This window comes from Periplaneta americana, chromosome 17, assembly GCF_040183065.1.
Source record: "Periplaneta americana isolate PAMFEO1 chromosome 17, P.americana_PAMFEO1_priV1, whole genome shotgun sequence".
In the NCBI taxonomy this organism is placed as follows: Eukaryota; Metazoa; Arthropoda; class Insecta; order Blattodea; family Blattidae; genus Periplaneta; species Periplaneta americana.
The window spans coordinates 77,725,132-77,731,131 of record NC_091133.1 but is presented as its reverse complement, the minus strand read 5'-3'; positions in this window follow the sequence as shown (position 1 = coordinate 77,731,131).

Sequence of the window (6,000 nt, the reverse complement as noted above, 5' to 3'; positions counted from 1 at the left end):
CCTCGGCCGGGATCAAACCCGCAACCTCGAGCATTGAAGGCCAGCGCGATACTAACTACGCTACCGAGGGCGACACTATGGGTGCTATTCATAGACATTTCGCAGCACGCGCTACGAGCGTACTAAGCTAGCCCCGGCTATCCACTGATTACTAGTACAGAATTCAAATCATATCCTATCGCTAACACTGGTTTATGAATACGAAAAACGCTGATCATCCACCGGAAGCCCGCGCTAAAAATGTCTATGAATACAGCCCTTAATGATAATATTCACAGACTTTGTTAAGATAAGAAAGTGACGTAGTATTATGGATAACACACGACATAAATTTGTTCGATACAGGTCTCTCAGAAATATTCCGTAAGATTTTTTACGACATTTCTCTTGGAAAATAATGACACTTAATAGTGTATCGTTTTAACAGCCTCTTTAGAGTGAAAAAAAAAGTGTTAAAGGAAATATATACAGTGTGTTCCTGAAATATTTGGTAAAATTTTATGAATGTTTCCCTCTGGTTCTGAGGGATTAATTTGAATCTTATTTCAGGTAATACTTATTCAGCTACAATTTGTTTATGATAAAGTACTAATATGTGTTACAAAGTAATGCCTCCTATTTTCTTGTGTTATTGTTAACATATTTTGAAATGCACTCATTAAAATTTTCCACTCTACGGACGCAAGTTTCTTATCTCTCCTGCTAGAGAGCTCTGAATGTAACAACACTAGGTCAGTGCGTCTGACTGCTCCGCCGATTAACGTTAATTGGAGAATAAAAGCTGTATATGGGAATGATTGTGTAGACGTCAGCACTGAGCGACGTTAGTCTGTTCATGCTCGTAATGAACAATATAGTGGTGCGACTCTTAACGTTTCTGACAAAGAACGAAGTAGAAGGCCGCGTACTGCAACTGATGACGCTCATCGAAATTGTGTCGATCCACTCATTAGACGCAATCTTCACATTACGCAGAACAGCTGTCAGCCAAATGAGGCATATCACGAGATCGTGTGTAGGCGATAGTCGCAGATGTGAAATTACGAAAATTTTATGTACGATGAGTCTTGGTTTCACTGTCGTTGTTCGCCTTCCACACAACCCTGACTTGGCACCATCAGATCTTTGTATGTTCCCAAAACTTAAAGAACTGCACTTTTATACTAACGATATAGTGCAGACAGAAGTAAACCCGTGGTTCTGTCGTCAATGTGAAATGTTTGTAAAGTGACGGTAACAAGAAGCTTGTCTCCGTTGCGAGAACTGTGTTGATCGCCAGGGCGATTAGGTGGAGAAATGATTATATAGATATATAAACAATAAAATTTCGGAAAGTCCTCTCTCTTCGTTTTACTCAAAAAACTATACCCATTTTTTTTTTCAAATAAAATATTAGAAGACATTACTTTTCAGCACATAAATGTTTGAAGTGATCCTTTTCAGCAAAAATACTATCTTTTCAGCTTATACGTCAGGAACGTGTATGATAATAATAAGCCTCATCAAGTATCACCAAAGGAAATATGGAATCATAAATCTCCCGCTCATTTTAGTCCAAGTGACAGCGAGCAACGACATCTTGGTTGTTGATTGTTAAGTTATGAAATATCTGATTACAAGTTTTCTTGAGCTGAATTCCCTCTATTTTCACTTTATGTGGAGTAAAAAGAGAAAGTATTGTAATTAGGCAAGAATTCGATTTACAGATGTTTAAAGAATGATACTTTCCGTTATGATTGTTGCTGATTGCAACCTGCCTTTCTGTCTCTCTTTTTGCCTCTAAATAACGACTTCTAAAATATGAGGCTGATTTTCTTCACATTCATTATGTACTAGTCAATTAACAAACGGATGATATGCTTACACAAAATTTTATTCATATTAAATATTTGTTTTAAAAATTACGAAATGAACGTTTACTCGAAAATGGTTCTAACGATATTAAAGCAATCATCCTTTTCTTACCGATACTTTAACTGCTTTCACAATTTAATTGATACAGGGAGTATTACTCAGAAAGCTTTCAATATCATAGGAATTAATTATTCAAGATATATCTCAAATTGAAAACTTCTTAAAACCGACAAACAAATTAAATCATTATACAGAGATAGAGCTTGATTGTCATAAAATTAAAGTAACTCTAGCTGATTTAAAAATAAAGTAACAGCCACATTTATATCTGTTTAAATTATGTCTCCAAAATCAAATCTCCAATTGGAAACTTTTTCACACGAAATATTTAGGTCATAACGACAGCCACAAGAATAATTCATTTTTAAATCTTACGTAACCTTAACCGTGACGGAAATAGAGCAATGAAAGACAGCCTTGTATAAAACTAAAACGAGCTTCAGATCTAAGAATTGATCGCAGAGATACATAACATTTAAGTATAAAAATGTACTATCTCCAACAATTTAGAATTTAAAGTCACGGAAGATACGGCTGAATGTTTGATCATTGTGATAAAAAATTATCTGACATTCGATGCCAGTATGTTTGAACTTCTATTTTTCGTTGAAGAAGAATTTTTTCCTATCATGTGTCCATCTGTTTTATAATGGTGCTTTCATTGAAAAGCAATACAACTATAACGTCATTAAAAATTACTGATAGGATTATATTTCCCTGACAATTTTAAATAATGGTTTCACTAAAAGTAAATTAATATTGTAAAATAAGGAAATATACGAATAATTATTTATAATAATGAAGACTTGTACACAATGAATTACATGAAAAAACGTACAATAAATATGACATCAGATGTGTGTTTGTATATATATATGCATTTGTATGTGTAAATAATATGATGTGTAGATTATAATTTGGATGAGTAGGAATTGACATTTACTTATATGCAGAGTGAATCGTAAGTAATGTCGTTAATTTCAGTACGTTATTCTTTGAGATATTTCGAACAAAAATTATTAATACAATTTTGCTCATTTTCGCGTCCTTTTCAGTATAATAATTGCTTTATATGAAACATTTTATAGTTTGTTTTGGAAAATCCATTGTTTTAATTCTCAATATGCTGAGTCAGTTAAAATAGAGCAGTGTATTATTATGATGATAAATTATTGAAAGAATTTTAGTTTTAACCTTTAAATGTGCAGAAATTTGATCCGAACAATTTGTAACATCCTAAAATACCTTTTCAGAACGAAAAGTATCAGTACTTCCAAATGTCCTAGTTCTGGAATTAAAATGCCTTTTTTGCGCAATCCCTACAGGTGAAAATATTTTATCTTCTTACCTGAATCCATAGTAATTAATTTAATGTGTGTACCGTACAATAATAAGTGAACAGACTGTGAACTGGAATATAATTTGCAAGTTAATAAAAGACAATTTTTTTTAGGAATGTATAAAATGTGTAATGAGAAAATTTTGTCCTATTTCTATATGCTAACACCGCTTCACATGTTTATAATTATTTTTCAGTATTGATTAGTTAGATTAGCTGTAAGGTATGTTCTTGTAACGTCTCAAGAACTTAGAAATGAACTCAAATTTAATATCAAGGGAATTCGCATCCAATTTACAGTTTTGTACACTTAAAACTTTCACATATTTAAACAGCTAACGCATTTAAAGTGAAAAGGAAGTTAGGATTACCGTTTACCTAATTAATCACTGAATCTAACGTGAACGTTCTTAGTTATCTACGAAGTACGTTACAGAATTCTTAACTTCAATACATTTTCAGCCACGAGCGTGGAGTAGTATTTCCAAGACGATATATCCATTGATACTATGTCCACCATGTAACCTAAGTCCACAAGGATTTACGTCCACTTTTATTTTTGTTCACATTTATTTATGATCTCTTTTTTTGGGTCCATACGAACTATGTCCTTACACATGTTCATTTTCATTTATGTCCACTTTAGCATTATACATGGAATAAGCTTATAATATAAGAGGAACATTTTCTCGAGGAAGAAAAAGAACAATGCAGCAAAATTTCTACCTGATGTATGGAATATTTATAATCGGTTTGTGATAGAACAACTAACATGATGTTCATTTCATCTTTCGATAAAATCGCTTGAATATTTTAATTTAAGTCCTTTATAATGTGCGGATTGTTTGCATACATTTTTTATTTAAGAGAAGCCCACAAATACAGGTTGTGACGTAAACAGTGTGCAAACTTCAGGTATGGATTCCTCATATCTGTAAATGAAAAATGGTATTTAACAACATTGGTCCGGAGTAGGGCTTGCAAATATGATTTTTGTGCAGTCCAGTGCGTTTGTTTGCTGGAATTACGATGAATTCTGTTTACATTTCCATAGATCAACTGCTCAAAAGTCCATATACTGCCTGAATACAAGCCGCATCTCATCTCACAGAGATCGGAATATGCTCCCAAATTCCTTGTATAGTCTTTTTGTTTACAGCCTGGTAGAATCTGCTGACGGAGAGTTCCTCGTTCATCTACAAGAGTCGAATACACTAACGATAGAAATAAATGCAATGGGTTGAAATCTGGTGAACGTGGGGGACAAGCATATTCGGAACTCGATGAAACAATCAGCTGCGGCCTGTATTCAGGCAGAAAGTAAACATTATGAACAGTTCACCTAAAAAAATTAAATAGAAAGAATAATAAGTAATTCAGCAAACAAACGAACTGGAGTGCATTATGATCATAAACGCAAGGCCTACTCAGAATCCAAGTATTTCCAGACACATGTTGATACAGGCCCCTGACAATTTTTTTCTATACATCTACAAGTAATCCATACGTGAACTTCTATCCACATTTTTCGTTACACTCTGTATAAATCATAATGATTTCGACCCTGGGAGCCACCGGCGTGCCTCAGTCGGTTAAGGCGCTTGCTTGTCTGCCGGTCTCTGTCGCGGGTTCGATCCCTATTGGGGTGATTACCTGGTTAGGTTTTTCCGAGGTTTTCCCCAACCGTAATGTGAATGCAAGGTAATCTATGGCGAATCCTCGGCCTCATCTCGCCAAATATCATCTCGCTATCACAAACCTCATCGATGCTAAAAACCTAATAGTTGATACAGCGTCGTTAAATAACCAACTAAAATAAAGATAAAATCGACCCTAGGATCTAGAGGTTCACAGACCTTTTCTAATTATTGTGTCGTGAAACATTTCGCATAATGCATAAAATTTTCTCTTGTAGAATTTGTGAGATTGTTTCTAACATAACTATTGTAAATCAATGTCTCTTTTGTTTTAAATTATGTCCAATTATCACCATTTTACACAATGAACCACATACAGAATAGACTTGTAAAACTACGATCACAATTAAATTCAACCGAAACCGGTTATCAGCTAACACAAGGGCATATCCCGCCTCGTCCCAGAATCGACCGACTCGTCCCGACGTAATTTTCGGTGCGTTAATGCAATATTCCAACTCGTCCCCACCTATTTCTCGGCGCGTTAATCCTATAGCCCAATTAGTCTCGGGTTTGTAAGAAGAGGTGAAACCAGGTAAAGACAAAATATTTCCTCCCACTTTGTGCAGACTGTCCGCCGAGTTAACTCTCTGGTAGCGTGTCTGCCTCCAGACTAGCCGGCCTGCGTTCGATTCCCGGCGGGGTCAGAAATTTTTCATGTAAAATTTCTACCTCGGGACTAGGAGAGATGGCGGTGCACAACTTCTAATCACTAGATTGTGCACCAATATGCCTGGGTTAAATCCCAAATCTCTCCGCAGTGCATATGAAGAGAAGGCATATGTCACTGCTGATAGTGATTCGTCCGTCGGATGGGGGCGTTAAGCCTTGCGGCCCCCTTGTTGCTATTCGACAGGAGTAGGCTACGTACCGGCACATGGGTTTCCCCTTCTCCCTTCCTTATCTTCACCATCATCACTCATTCCAGACACTACACGTACACGAACACTAGTACACGACATAACTCACCACAGATACACATCATATACAGTGTGGCCTGCCGAAGTAGTGTATAACTAGAAAATGGGTCACAGTTCTGCCATCTATCCA